The sequence below is a fragment of the Leucopleurus acutus genome (assembly GCF_964270905.1).
Source record: "Leucopleurus acutus genome assembly, chromosome: 17".
In the NCBI taxonomy this organism is placed as follows: Eukaryota; Metazoa; Chordata; class Mammalia; order Artiodactyla; family Delphinidae; genus Leucopleurus; species Leucopleurus acutus.
In genome coordinates, this window is record NC_139159.1 from 74,669,328 (window position 1) to 74,685,133 (window position 15,806).

Below are 15,806 nucleotides of genomic sequence, written 5' to 3' on the forward strand. Positions count from 1 at the left end.
GTCCCTCTTTGAAGAGTACCATTATCCCGGGAGCAGGAAACAAAAGCCTAATAGGAAATGACACTAACCTTCAGGTTGGACTAACAAAGGTCCCATCCACTCACAACTATTGTCCAAAGCAGGTCACAAGGCCAAGCCCAACGCCAGGGGGTCGCGGATAAATAGTCCTCCCATGGTGAGGGTGGACATTGGAAGTCACATGGCAACAAGAGCAGATGTGTCATACTTTTCCAAGGAAGAGGGGGTGGAGTAGGATAATTGGGAGCAATAATATAAGCTCAGTACATGTTTCCTGTCTGAGTGAAGAGGTCAATTTCTAGGCTGGTAAACAAGCTGCTCTCTCCTTCAGTCCTTCCTCTGCCCCTGTCCCTCACCTTTTGGTCAAAGAATAATTTACGCTGAAAAGAATTGCTTTACTGAGCTACTTTTTTACAACCTGAACCCTATAGACATTTATTTATAAGTCAATGATTTATCAAATTCAGTGTATATGTATTTAGGGTAAAACATACGTGGGGCATCATGGTAAATAGCAAATTTTTTTTTTCATCGTCTGCTTAATTAAACCCACTTGACTAGAATATGAAAGCAGTCACACATACACATATGATTACATAGATAATCACAGTGGGTTCCTTGGTGTCACAGAAATACATTTCCTGCTGAAAACTAACTAGCTAGAGGAGAAGTAATATAGACTGAATAAAAAAATAAAAAACAATATTAAATAAGAGAAACATGATAAGGTGTTTTTCAGATGAGAACACATTATTGACCCTGATTTATTTCAAGTATCTATAGTTAAAGGAAATTGAGATAAACATTGATGAATTGGTGAGCTAGCCTTTGAATCATTAAGAAAATGGAATTGGCAAAGATATGTAATATGCTTTTAAAAAGATGAAACTTTGATGACTTCAGGGTTCATGGCTTGGGTAACTGCCCAAGTATTTCTTCTAGAAACTGGCTCTTTGACCTTGAGTATGTCTCTTTCCCTCTTTGCATCGCAGTTTCCACATTTGTAAGGTTACCAAGTTGAATGTTCTTTAAGATTTCTTCCAGCTCTCTTTTCGTTACTTGTAAATCTTTTCTTTATACGGTTTTAAATTTCTTTCTGCCTCCAGAAGCTTCTGTCGTTCAACCTGCCTGTTTCGCTGGCCCTGAGTCCAGACACCGGCAGCAATGTGGTCAATGTGACATTGCTATCACCTGAGCGCTGACCCCTCCCAGCTTTGTTGGTAGCACTGTGACATATCGTGCATCTTGACCACAGGAAATGATGTGTTTGCATAATCAGACCCATTTGAAAGCAATTAAATCCAAGTTCAATGATAAGGCTTTGTATTACTTCTGTCAGGGTTGGGGACAGTGGGTGAACATATCATGTTCAGTTGACACAAAGAATAAATAATTGTAAGGGAAATGTTAACTGGAAATATACTATTTCATCTACCAGCTTTGGAACAAAAGTGGGAGTGAGTACACATAATCAAACCAAAGAGTGCAGTTGTCACAAGGATCACTCCCCCATATGGAGGGCCAACTGCTTTACATAAGAAACTTGAGCATCTGCAGATTTTGGTGTCCTGGGGGGCCCTAGAACCAACTCCCTGGGGTACCAAGGGAGGACTGTGTTAATGCCACAACTTGGAGAATTCTAGGGGATTTTGCTGAGTGAAAAAAAGCCAATCCCAAAGGTCACAAACCTATATGACTCCATTTATATAACATTCTTAAAATGAAATTTAAAAATACATAGCATATTCGTTCACCAGAGGTCAGGGATTGGGTGAGGCAGAGGAGAAGGTGACAGTGGCTAAGAAGAGCAGCACAAAGGGCTTTCCCAGACTCCTCCCCACACTCCAGTTGCCAGGTGAAAATAAAGCATAATGTGTAAGAGGCATCTTTATGTACGTTGGGGTGACAGGCATTTTTGATAACATATGCAATCCTTCTCCCTTATTTCCATTTATATGATTTCCTGTAAAGTCAGTGATTGACTCTGATTGGAGACACTGATGAGAGAAAACATGAATGTCTAAAATGTGGGCTGTCCCTTAGAGGAGGTTAATCCATGGAAGATAAAAAAGGATTTTACTAATTTATGCATTTAGGTCCCCTCTAGCATGAAGTGTCTTCCTGAAATTTCAACAATTGCCAAAGGAGGCATTGTTTGACAGGATCAGAGAGGTTAAGGAATTTGCTCACAGTCACACAGCTGGGAAGTATTGAAAGTGGAATTTGAGCCCAGGGATAAATAGACCAAGCCTTTAATCACTGAGGATGACTCTTGTTCTACCTCTTACTAATTGAGCAAGGTCACTCATTGCATCTCTGTTGCATTATCCATGGGATGGAAATAAAACCCCCTACCTCTTGAGGACATTGTGAGTTTTAAATGAGACAGTGTAGTTAAAGGGACTGCATACATTTTAACATTGTCTATAAATATTAGGAAGTGAGCCTATTTTACCTAGTACCAAATGTGTGAGAGCAATGTTTAATAAAATCTTCAATAGACTGAAACCAAGCTAACCAGTTTCCTTAATTAGCGGGATAGTATGCTTCTAATTTGCAGAGAAAGAGGAAAATCACAAGAAAATGAGCTGACATCTAGCACTCATTAAAAAAAAGTCTAAGAAAAATACCCTGGGGCAATATTAATTCAATTGCATCCAAAATATCTTTGTATTTCTTCCTGACCTTGATAATGAGGATTATCATTTACAATCCACAGGGCCAAAATGTTAAAAAAAAAAAAAGTGTGTGTTTGTATGCTGGTTGGGGGTTGTTTGCTGGCATCCAGCTAAGATCAGTTACTAGCGTGCAGTTGTCAGTAGGAAAGGGGGAGGGGAGGCATGGTAAAATGAGAGAGCAAATAAGAAGGGCAAAGGGCCTGTAAGTTGTAGCAGCAGACACTAACATCTGCTTACCAGGTCCCACCCGCTGCTCTGTTTCCATATGTAAATTCATTTAATCCTCAAAATAATTCTAGGAGGTGTGTACTATTATTATCCATTTTACAGATTAGAAATAAAGGTACAGGAAAGATAGGTATCTTGCCTAAGACCACACAGCTAGAAGTTTCTCAGGCCAGGGCTTGAGCTCAGGCAGTCTGGCTCCAGCGACCATGACCAACACATTTTGCACTCTTTGCACTTTCATTCAGCATTAACTCTGAGTTTGGTGATAAAACTTAGGTGAGAACCAATATTGATTTGTTATCTACTATACTCCAGATACTTTCCCTACTTCCTAATACTCCTATATTTCCTAATCATTCTCCCAATTGACTGTTGATTTAGGACCCTTTTACCCCCATCCCCATTTGGGGAATAATTTAATGTTCCGAGATCCGTTATAGTTCCCCAAATCACACAGCCCAAAAGACAAAGACAGAATTTGACCTCATATCTTTATGACCTTATTCCACTCCCTTGGAATATGAAACCAAATATTCCAGGTACATAAGAAACAGAAAGAATATTTTCCCCAGCTTTGATGTACTGATTGTGACTTTTGAATGATATACTTTGTGTCAGTTTCAGGTCTCTGAGAAATATACACCAAAATGGAATTAGATGAGCAAAGATACATATTGAGGGAAATGCCTGTGAAGGGCAAATGGGAAAGAGCAGGAATAGACAGAGAGGCCCTTCAGAGGTAGGTATGACACCTGTAAAAGGAGAGAGGGAGATAAGGATGATCAGGTAGGAGTGGCCTCAATCTGCAGGGCCATTCTGAGAGTCTTGGTCAGGCCAATGGAACGATCTCTAGCAAAGACTGACCATTAGAGGAGTGCTGTGTTGGGCAGGAATGGCCCAGCTCTAGTAATCCCATCATGCTGGGTCATTGTCTGGGAGCTGGGAGCAACCCAGACATCTCATGGCACTGGTATGAAGATTGCAGCAGAGTCAAAGGTGCAACAGCAGGGCTTCCCTGGTGGCGCAGTGATTGAGAGTTCGTCTGCCGATGCAGGGGACACGGGTTCGTGCCCCGGTCCGGGAAGATCCCACATGCCGTGGAGCGGCTGGGCCCGTGAGCCATGGCCGCTGAGCCTGCGCGTCCGGAGCCTGTGCTCCGCAACGGGAGAGGCCACAACAGTGAGAGGCCCGCGTACCGCAAAAACAACAACAACAACAACAACAACAAAAGTGTTGGCATGCGAATGACTTGAGATTGGAGACATTGGTAATAAAGAAGCCAGGAAATAAGAACTGAGTTTCAGCTCTATTGCGGATTGGCTACACTGACTTGGCCGGTTAGTCACCCCAAGCCTCAATTTTCTTGTCCGTATGACATGAGGAATTTGTTAGATGATCTCTAAGCACCTCTGTACCACTATGGTGCTGCAGACAAAACAGAAAATCATCTTGGATAAGAAACCTGGAGTCTTCCATTCCTTGAAAGACAATAGTCTGAGTGTGGTCTATATTATCCTGCTCATCAGAATATTTGATTACCTGGATCCCCTTCTTTTTTCCCCAGATAACTTCTGACATGCTGGGTATTACAGATATCGGGCGTGTTCAGGGTGGTATGGCCGTAGACCATGCTGGGTGTTACAGAATCTGCAGTTTCACAGTCCTCATTGTCTCAGATGGATACTATTTCCAGATTTACCACAGTCCCAACCCCATTGCACACCATATAATAGAATTCTTGAAAAACAATCAGAAGAGAAAACCTAAAGCAGTTAGAGAAATAAGATGTTACGCCCAGGGGGACAAAATTCAGAAGTCCACTGACTTATCAGAAATAATGCAAGCTAGGCGATGATGGAAGTGACTGATGTTTTTAAAGTGCTATTTTAAAATAAAAGTAAAATCATCATCCTAGAATTCTATAATCAGATAAGACATCCTTCAAAACTGTAGGCTAAAAAAATATTTACAGTAAAAGGCTTAAAGAATTTGTCACCATAGATCTTCACTGAAAGAAATATTAAAGGAAGTTTTTCAAGCTGGAAGGAAAGTGAAAGTAGATGAAAAATCAAATCTACCAAAGGTATTAAGAGCACTGGAAGTGGTAAATATGTGGGTAGAAATAAATGAAGAAGGGATTGACTGCTACTTATTTAGCAAAAAGTTTGATAGTCTACATTCATTTTTAATGATGATAACATCAGATTTGGGGTCTTTTTAGTGAAGAAATGATGTCTGAAGAAGTTCACAACCTACTGCTTGTCATCTAATTGTGGGTATTACGTAGTTGCAATATTCCCTGCTAATTAATTCTAGATCCAGTGGAAATATTTTGCTGAGCATGGGGAAGAAAGTGGGAGACCTGAAGATATATCCAATTATTGAGCTCTTTACTCTGTTCTCGTATAATTTTCCCTCTAATTTGGATAAGTAAGCATCTTACCTTGGATAAGATAAGAAATTAGGCTCAGAGAGGTTAAGCCATGTGTGCAAGGTATACAGCTCTTTGCTTCTCATTTGGTTTTTGAATTACAGGTTCATGTAACACTAAAGTCTTAGTTGGTTTATGTGGAGACACCGTGTTTTAAGATGCTTTAAAAGTCCACCTGAGAAAGGGAGATCAAAGAGTAAATAGCATCTCCTAAGTGAGCAAGTGACTACACTCCTCTGGTTTTTAGTTTTTCCATCTATAACGTGGGAAGAAGGGACTGGGATCAAATGGTACGTATTTTCCTTCCCATCTGTATCATCTGTCACTCTAAGCTCAAAGGACTTCCCAGTGGTACCACCACTCACCCGATTGTCTACACAAGACTTCTACCTAAGTATCTACCCTATATCAGTCACTAAGCCCCATTGATTCTATTCCCTATATTTCTCAGATTCATCCATTGCTTTCTAGTGTCATTGTTTTTGTCCAAGCCCAGGGCACTAGCTAGCATCTTTATCTGGACCAATACTTCTTCATTAGTTTCCCAATGTTCAGTCCATGCAACAGGTATGTTGGAATTTTTTTAGTCCTTTAAAAAATGTGAAATATTTCAAACATGTAGGAAAATCAGAAAGTAATACAAAATATATGCTGCTACATTCAGAATTAACAAATGAGAATTTTGTCATTTGCTTCAGATAGCTTTGAAAGTAATATATATATATATATATATATCTCAATAATTTCTTTATATGTAAAGTCCCAAAATAAATATTAAAATCCCCATATCACAGTTTTTATTTCCTTCCTTCCCTCACAGAAGCAAACACTGCCCTATAGAAGCCGTGCAGCCTCTGAGCTACTATTTCCAATATTGGAACCATGAGAAAATTCACATTTTGTGGGACTTAAAACTTATGCAATCTTTATATAGAAAAAAATACAATATTAAGAATTTAAAGTTAGGCACGAAAGTTTATATTTATTTAAAAAGTGAAACATAATGGAAAAAAAGTTAAACTGACAAATGTTACATAAATGACAAAATCCAGAAAAGTAACATAACGTTTTATTAACTAAAGGCTTGACTCACCTCTATAATACTTTTTCCCTACAGTTTTGGCTGCATATTCTTTGACTGACACTTCAAATTGGAATGCTTTAGAATATCTTTTCTATAGAGAGAAGAGAAAGATAATTCAATCTTTTCTCCAACACAGTGGATTACAAGTTGTTTCCTTATTATTGATAGTCTAGAATAGCTTGTTTAAGTTTTAATTCATCTTGGGAATGTCTTGTAAACTTGGGGGATAGTTGTCCATTTGGGGAAAATTTAAGTTTTCTTCATATATGAGCTGTAATATTTCAAGGTAAATCAAGTTTTCTTGTGCAGTGACTTAATTACCCTTTGAGCTGATGACACTGACTAATCTACCATGTCTTCTGGTGCTGGATACCTTTAGGCGACATTCATGTTCACATATGACCTCTGGCCCTACACCTGTATGTGCTGATGCTAGGTGATTTAGCACAGAGGGTGGTAGGAGTGCCCCCGGAAACCGTTCCTGCTTGGGGATGTGCATAGAAGGGAAGTGACTGAAGTACAAAAACATATTCCCCAGATGAAATATATCTCCAATTCAACTTTCCCTTAGCAGCTCCTAAAACTCCTCATGGCCATTCCAATGTCACTGGCACCAGAAGAAATGCAAAGGGAAAAGTAGAGTGGAAAGACTTGGTCTTAACTGATTACTGTTAAAATATCTGAATTTTGCAAGATTTATGAAAACATATCACTATGAGAACAGCAGACTAGGATGCCTCCCAAGACTTTGGAAGGGGTCCGTAAGGGAGAAGTCTGCTTCTGAAGTTTCCATTAGTGTCATAGCAAATCTGCCTTTGAGGACCACATATACGATGCCATGTCCAGACCACCCCCCTTCCCTAGTCTATCATGGTGTCTTTGTGCAAATGGGCAAAAAGCTGCTCCTCTAGGGAGACGGATCTCCATGAGTGAATGGCTTTATGATCAATAGCATCTTCGTACAAGTAACATGGTGCTGCACCCTTCAAGCAAGTGAAAACCAGAGAGGGGCAAGGCTTGGCAAGAAGGCTGGGAGTTAGATTTTGTCCCCTGCTCATTCTTTCAGCCTGTGACTCCACATGGGCACAATCCTATGCCCTAACCCTGTACTCACGCACTCATAAGCAGGATGTAGTATATTCTCATGTGATTTAAATTTTTCTTTGAATGGAATCATGCTGACATATCATTCTGCAATTATCTGTCTCATATGGTAGGTTTTAGTGAAATACTCATGATAATTTGAATAGATACATGGATAGATATCATTCAGTCATTTTGCTTGGAATACTGTATTCCATTGTTTAAGTATTTCAAATTACATTTATCATTCCCCACTCTACTTAACATTAAATCTATGGTCCCCTCTTTTTTCTTTTAGAAATAGAGCAGCAATGAACATCTTGGACGTATTTCCTTGTGTTAATGGAAGTTTCCATTCTATTTAACTGGAAGTGGGATTGCTGGGTTGTACAGTTAGGTGCATATTTAATTTTACTAGATAGTTCCAAACTCTTCTCCAACGTATTTGAAACTATTTATATTTCCTCCAGTATCATATGAATTCCTGACTCCATACTTTAAAAAAAAATAATTGTTTTTGTAGATTTATACTTTCGCCAGTTCAAAGAGGAGTGAAATTGTATCTAATTTTATTGTAAAGTGTGATTTTTGTGAATACAAGAAAAGTTGAAGAATTTAAAAAATATCTATCAGTGTTCTAGTTTCCTTTATTGTAACTTGAATATTTGTATGCTTTTTTCCCATTTTTCTATTGAGTTGTTTGATTTAAAATAAAAACCTAAATTGGCAGCATTTAAAAAAATATTTTATGAACGCTAATATTTTTGGGGTATATGGGTTGCAAGTAAATTTTTCCATTCTTTGATTGTCTTTCAATTTTGTTATAGGGAATTTTTCACACAGAACATTTTAATGTTAGTGTAGTTATATTTATTAGTTATTTTATTTATGGTTTTCGTTTTTAACATTTTTTTCTTAGGTATTCATTTCTTATCCCAGGTTAGTAAAAAATATTCTATTTTATCTGAATTATCTAAAATAGATTATTATACTTTAAATTATTAGACATTTTAATAGTAATCTTTAATCCATTTAATTTTTTTTTCTGTGTGGTGTGAGGTAGGAATCTATTTATGTTTGTTTTTGCTTAGAAGCACCCAGTTTTTCTCCAATGATGTTTATTGAATTGCTCACCTTTCATCTCTGACCTGCAATCCTAGCTCTGCCACATGCCAAGTTTCCTTGCGCGAGTGGGATGTTTCTGGGCTGTTTATTCTGCCCCATATATTAGTTTGCTTATTCCTATAACATACTGATTATTTTAATGCCAACTTCTTTAAAATATCTTGATATCTGATTAAATAGTCCTCCACCCTCCTCCTTTTTCTCCTTCTGCATCTGCAAAACTGCTTGGCCATTCTTGGCTCTTAACTTTTCCATATACATTATAGAATTCGTTATTTAAGTTACAGTAACACAACATATTGAATCTCTTGTGATTTTGTTTGAAATTTCATTTTGTGCATTGATTACCTTGGTATAAAATGACACCTTAATGATAGTTTATTCTTCCTACCTGTAAACACAGTCTATACCTCTATTAATTTGGTCCTTGGACCAAAGTAGTATCAGAAGCATTCAGGGACAGATGAATCAAATTAGCCTAGGAGTGGAGTCATTGCTCTATAAGTGGAAACATTCTGGAGGCAGATGACTTTTAAGTGATATCTGGGCACTGACTCAGCTTTCTTTGCCTGGATATTGGACTGTAGCCTAGCGAGAGTTTAATGTTTGTAAACATTGAACACAAGTGCAGAAATTGTTAGTAGAGTTTATAATTCTAACACTCACTCATGGTATGAGACGAAGAGTGTAAAGTACAAAGGGTACCATTTTTCCTTCTTTCTCAGGTCCAGCAGGACTTTCTGCACATGGAGAGAGCCATCCGCCTTGTGTGTGCTGTAGGTAACCACGAGCCAAGGGAAAAGCTGAATTCAGAGCCACCTCAATTCCACTAAGTTCTGAATCTTAGCTAAATACAGTTAGAACTTATACCAGAAATAATGGCATACACTTCCACCACTGCATTGATGGTCTGCAGTTTCACAGAAATTAGTGGGGTTTTTGTTTGTTTGTTTTTTGTTTCTGTTTTGTTTTTAAATCTTTCTCAGGACTTGGTGAATTCATGGAATCTAAGGACTCATGCATATGGAAGTTCTCAAGCATTATATCTTTGAATGTCGTCTCCTCCCCATTCTTTCATTTATTTGACCTAGAATTCCTTTAAGACGTATTTGGATCTCCTCAATGTTTCTCACAGTCTCTTTATATCTTTGTAATAACTTTCCTTTCTTTACATCTCCGAGCTATTTTCTGCACAATGTCCTGAGGTTTCCACTTGAAGAGCTGTGACGAATTTGCGATTTGACACCTTTTGCAATCAAGTTACCTTGTCACAATTTTACACAGACACTAGTAGGGAAACAGAAGTCCTATGGGTCAGAGACAAAGAGGTTCCTCTTCACAGCAAAAGAAACAGCAAGAGTTACATTGTAGCTTTGGATGGACAAGCCTCAACTCCTATGAAATGTGACGGTGAAGGCCAAGTAATACCTACATACACAGCAAGCGGTGATGTGTTATAGAAGAGAAACCCTGAGTTGAGTAGACTCTGATCTTACATAAAGCCTGCTGGCCAAACTGGCTTTCCTCTTCTCCAGAGAGAGAGACATGAGTTTTATCACCCTTGCAGGAAAGCAATTGTCTCTCGGGAGGAAAGGAAATATCTCTAGGTTTATTACCTGAAATATCTCCAGGGAGAGAAATCTCAAAATCTCTCCAGAAGGAGTCACCATCTTTATCTTTACTTACCTAAAATATTAATAAATTCTCTCTAGAGGGAGTTTCTCTATCTTTCTGGGGCTGCCTGCTTGTATAAACATTCCTGAAAAGATAGTCCTGGAACACATGGATTGTTCATTTCTGGATAGAGAATTATCTCCCAAAATAGATTATCTTCCCTACATGAGTCCTCTCTCGAGATGTTCTAATTTATTTTTTAACTTATGGGCTAAATTTTAATTTCTTTATGTAATTCTCATTTTTAAAATGTCATTCATTTTCAAATTTTTTAACTATCTTCTTCTGTTTTTGAATTTAAATTACTTTTTAAAACTCTCTTTAAATATTATTTTTAAATCCCTTTCAAATGGTCCTGTTATTCCTAATTCTTGCTTTGCTAATTTTCCTTTTCGTTGGGTTAGTTTACTTATTTTTGCTATTAGTGGTTTTATTTCCTCTTGTGTGTTTTTTGTTTTTATTTGTTTGTTCGTTTTGGTGAAAGCAACATGTGCTTTGAGTTATAGAGGTACCGCCACCCTCTCACATTTGCATCTACCAGAACTCTAGGGTTTTTCTAATTTCATATCAATTATTCCACTGAATGTTTTGGCTTGGGATTTTCACCCCAAAAGAGTGGGAGTAACTTTAACCCATCCATTTTTATCCACAGTTCCAGCTACATTTTCTAAGTTCTACTGTTTTTTTAGTGCGTAGCACATAGCAACTAAAATATATTGAGCACTTATTATGTGATGGGTACTGTGCTAAGTGTTTCACATATATTCTCTTACTTTACCTTTGCTATAACCTTGAAATGTGTACAATTATTCATCTTATTTTATGGATGGAAAGGTGAGACTTGCCAAGATGCAATTATTTTCCCATAATCACAAAGCTATTAGTGGTAGAACTAAGATTCAAACACAAGCCATGTGGCCTTAGAGCTCCTACTCTTAACTTCTATATTAAGTATCCCTCGAAGAGGACAAAAAGAACATGTGCTAAGTGAGTGAATGAATGATCTAGTAAAAATTCCTAAATAAAAGCTGCTAGCTCTCCTTCTCCCCATGGCCTCCCACATCCTTCTCCCAAGGTCAGTGTCTGAATGTCCGCAATCCCATCAACTCAACCACAGCAACTGTGATGATTAAGAAAACAAACAAACCTGCAGAACAATCAGAGCTACTGCTGTCCTTTCTGAAAGGTGTAAAGGCTTTTCAGAGTCTTCCCACTGGTATGTAAAATGCTACTAAAAGACTATGCTGAGAAGACTCAGAGGACCTGTTCCCAAGAAATTGGGCACCGGCGTTTCTTCTGGTACAGCTCCTCCTAATCATTCCACTTGTATAAGGTCAGGGGGCTTTTAAAATATGTTATCAAAATGGAATTTATCTCAAATCCTCCCCTTTGGCTTCTCTAGAATTGTAACTTTCCCATTCATGATATGTGGATTCGTATTCTCCAATTCTCTCCGTATGAATTGTTTTAAATATGTGCATGGTAGACAGATCCATGTTTATGTGAAATGCAGGGAGACAATCAGTGGTTCATGAGTTTAAGCCCTGGATCCACACCTAACCCACTGGGTGATATGAACCTCTGTTTTCCCATCTGTAAACTGCACAAAGGTATTTGTTGAGCAACTAGTAAGTGCCAGGCCTTAGGAATACAGAGATAAAGCAGATCTGACTCACACCCTCAAAGTGCTGCTAGATCAATGGGGAGGTAGATATGCAAACAGAAAGATGTGTTAAGCACTAGAGAATGAAAGTGGAGTGTTTGGGGAAAATAACTGCATTTTGACAAGACAATAAAACATATCTTATTCAAGTGTGATTGATAGTGAGCAGGACCCTGTGGGGTTCCTGGGCACAAAAGCCTTTCTGTGTCCCCCATTTCTTGATTACAGGAAATAGGCTTCACTCAGCCTCCATGACCTTTCCTGAGTTCCAACTAGCAGGTTCAAACCGTTGCTAAATAGGAAAGGCAGGGGATGCAGAGACAGGAGAGGAACAGTCAAGAAACCATAGTGCAGCCTTGGGGCAGGGTCCTGGTTCCCCCTCAAGGATACACATGACAACATCTTTGAGCTGTTTTGCAGGCAATGAAACCCTCACCAGGTGGGAGAAGTTAACTGTCTGCTGCCCACAAGCACGCAGACCCCAGACCCAGTGGAACCAGAAGGTTGGTGATGCCGCCTCCCACTTACCTTACCACCAACCAATCAGAAGAATGTCCATGAGGTGATCACGCCCTCTTTGAACCATTACTATAAAACTTACTCACTACTCCATCCAGGATGGGACACACAGTTTTGAGGGCATTAGCCTGCCGTGGCCCCCTTTGCCTGGCAAAACAATGAAGGTATTCTTTTCTACTTCACCCAAAACTCTGCATCTGAGATTTAATTCTGTGTCAGGGTACAGAAGCCCGATTCAGCTTCATGATGATTGTAAACTGGGAGTTAGTAGGGGTATTGTTAAGGTGATCCTGAATGAGAAAATATTCAGAGACTTGCATGAGGTTTCATTAGGGCAAAAAGAGAAGCATTTTCACCAACCTGAGAGTTACAAAGAGGATATTCTGGAAATGCCAATTGAGTAGTGAGTTGAGACATGAGTAGGGTTTTGACAGGTAGGGTGAAGGATAGGGGAGAGAGGGCTGGGTTTATACCTTGAAGGTTCTATGTAGCAGGGTCCTGGCAGAACTTTACAGTAGGAATTTGAACTTTATTTTCACAGTGCGGGTGGTAGGAGAGTGGACTTTGGACTCAGATCATTCGGACTTGAATCTTGACTTCCCACTTATTAGATGTACCAACCTTGGGCAGGTTGGTTAATAATAGCAACTAATAATAGTATTTATTTCAGTGTTGTTGCAAAGGGTGAACAAAGCAACACAGTAAAATGACGACAGCAATGCACTGTGCCTTGAATATACTTAATAAATGGTTGTGGGCTTCCCTGGTGGCACAGGGGTTGAGGAGACACAGCTCTCCTGAAGAATGACGAGGTCACTGTGCAAAGACAATTATCTCTAATTAGGAACAAAGTTTAAGTCGCAGATTTGTTCAGGTTATTTTTCCTCACAATGACCCTGGTATTTATTTTGTAGTGGCAATTGTTATGGTGATACAAAGGTGGCTAAGCTGGGAAAGCATTGTGAAAGCATCTGCAATCAAGACAGCGTCTTAACTTAGGTCAACATCTGTCATCTTTGATTCCTTAGATGTGGGTTTAAAACACAGCACAGCATATTTCCATGATGCTGGTAGACATCATTCAGATAACAAAATATCCCACCCAAAGGTCTGTGTGGGAGACCGTCTCTGAATTCTCTCTGCCCTTGAGCCTTGAAGGGCAGCCCACGGACCAGCAGCATCGGCATCACATGCAAAGCCCCGGGAACCATCCCCAGCTGTCTGAATTAGACTGTGAATCTCTACCAGCTCCCCAGGTGATTGGATTGCATATTCCAGTTTAAGAAGCCCTGTTCTATGTCAAGTGTGAATTCCAGATATGGCCAGCCGATAAGGATAAAACCCACACGTGGTAACCAGTTAAGGGGTTTTTTTTGTTTGTTTTTTTTGCTTTTTTTGTTTTGCGGTACGCAGGCCTCTCACTGTTGTGGCCTCTCCCGTTGCAGAGCACAGGCTCCGGACGCGCAGGCTCAGCGGCCATGGCTCACGGACCCAGCCGCTCCGCGGCATGTGGGATCCTCCCGGACCGGGGCACGAACCCGTGTCCCCTGCATCGGCAGGCAGACTCTCAACCACTGTGCCACCACGGAAGCCCCAGTTAAGGTTTTGACAAAGCTATTTCAGACTGAATGTGCTAAAAAGGAACTGGAATGCTTGTTCTACACTTTTTAAATGATAAGGCTTGAATGGAACCTAGAAATAACAACCTTTTACTGAGGTATTACTCTTAAAAGTAGCAAAGTCTGGATCAAATCAAGGTCATTTGAATTTAGGTTCATTGTTTTTTTTTGGTGACACACTCAGGAAACATGAACTCTAGGCCTGGTTTCACTTCTTACCTGCTGGGTGACTTAAAACGTATCGCTTCACCTCTGGTCTTCAGTTTCCCCACCTGCACAATGACTGATTGGGTGTCCTCTGATGACCGCCCAGCACTGTTGACTCACTGTGTCTGGTCACACTTGGGATCTGCCCATATGTGAGGAGGTGACCATGGTATACTCACAGGTGAAGCTTGCCCTGAAACCAGTTTCCAAATCAGCATGACTAACATATCTGCTTGATTATTTCAGTCATTTTTTCCCATTCATGAGGAAAAATGTTCCTCAGGGAATGACTTCGCATTAATTCATGGCTTTGCTTGGCTGTCAAATTAATTGCAGCTATTTTCATTGCTGATCAGAAGGACACACATGCTTTGGATACAGTCTGATGCTGATTAAAAGTTATTATCTGTTTGGAAATCTGCCTGCCTTTCCCATCCTACCTGCTGTCAAATTTTAATAGTGTTGAATCAGACCCCTAATAAGAATTGTAATGACAACCTACATTTGACAGTGCTTTATATTTTCCAAAGCAGTTTCAAGGGAATTATACACATGCATTATCTCATTGATCCCCCAGGGCAGATAGGGAAAGAGGGAGCACAGTGGATGATTTGTCTGAAAGCCTGGATTAGCTTCTCTGATTGAACAGTTGACACTCATTTTCACCCTGTAGAGAGAAGAAATTTAGAGTCAAATATGGCTCTTACATATTTCAGGACTCTGATCCTTTTGTCCAGACATTATGTCATTTACTGCTCACCACCGTGCTTACAGGTGCTTATCTTGTACCCTGTTTTTCAGATGAAATAAACAAAAGCACACGTAGGTGAAGTGCCCTGTGCAAGGTCACCTGCTCCAAATAAGAGGATTCAGAATGTAGATCCCAGACTTCTGACTCCAGCCAGTCTCCTCCCTTATTCCCGTGGAAATGAAAATACAGAGTGTTGTGCTGCCTGAGGCTCAGGTCGGGGGAGTGGTGTTGAAGGACAGCCTTTATGACACCTGATTGGTTGAAACTGGGATAATCACACTGTTAATAGGGCTCTTTGGAGAAAAGCTTTCAGGAATACCTTTACTGACATTTTTTTTTGTTTGTCAAAATAACATTGTAAGCTTGATATCATTAACCCCACTTTACAGATGGGGAAACAGGAAAATTCTGGTTTCACTCTGCTTAGCTGTTTATTGAAAGAGTTAGAAATTTAACCCAAAAGTCTGTGCTTTAACAAGGCACCACCACCCTGCAGTTACATTTATTTCACCAACCTGTCTGTGGTCTTCATTATCTATAAACCCCAGTAGCTCATGCTTGCTTTTTCATTTATTTATAAGTATGTATAATGTCACAACCATCAGGATGGCCATTATCCAAAAAAAAAAAAGGAAAATAAGTGTTGGTGAAGATGTGGAGAAATTGAAACCCTTGTGCATTTCTGGTGTTAAATGGTATGGCCGCTGTGGAAGACAATATGGAGTT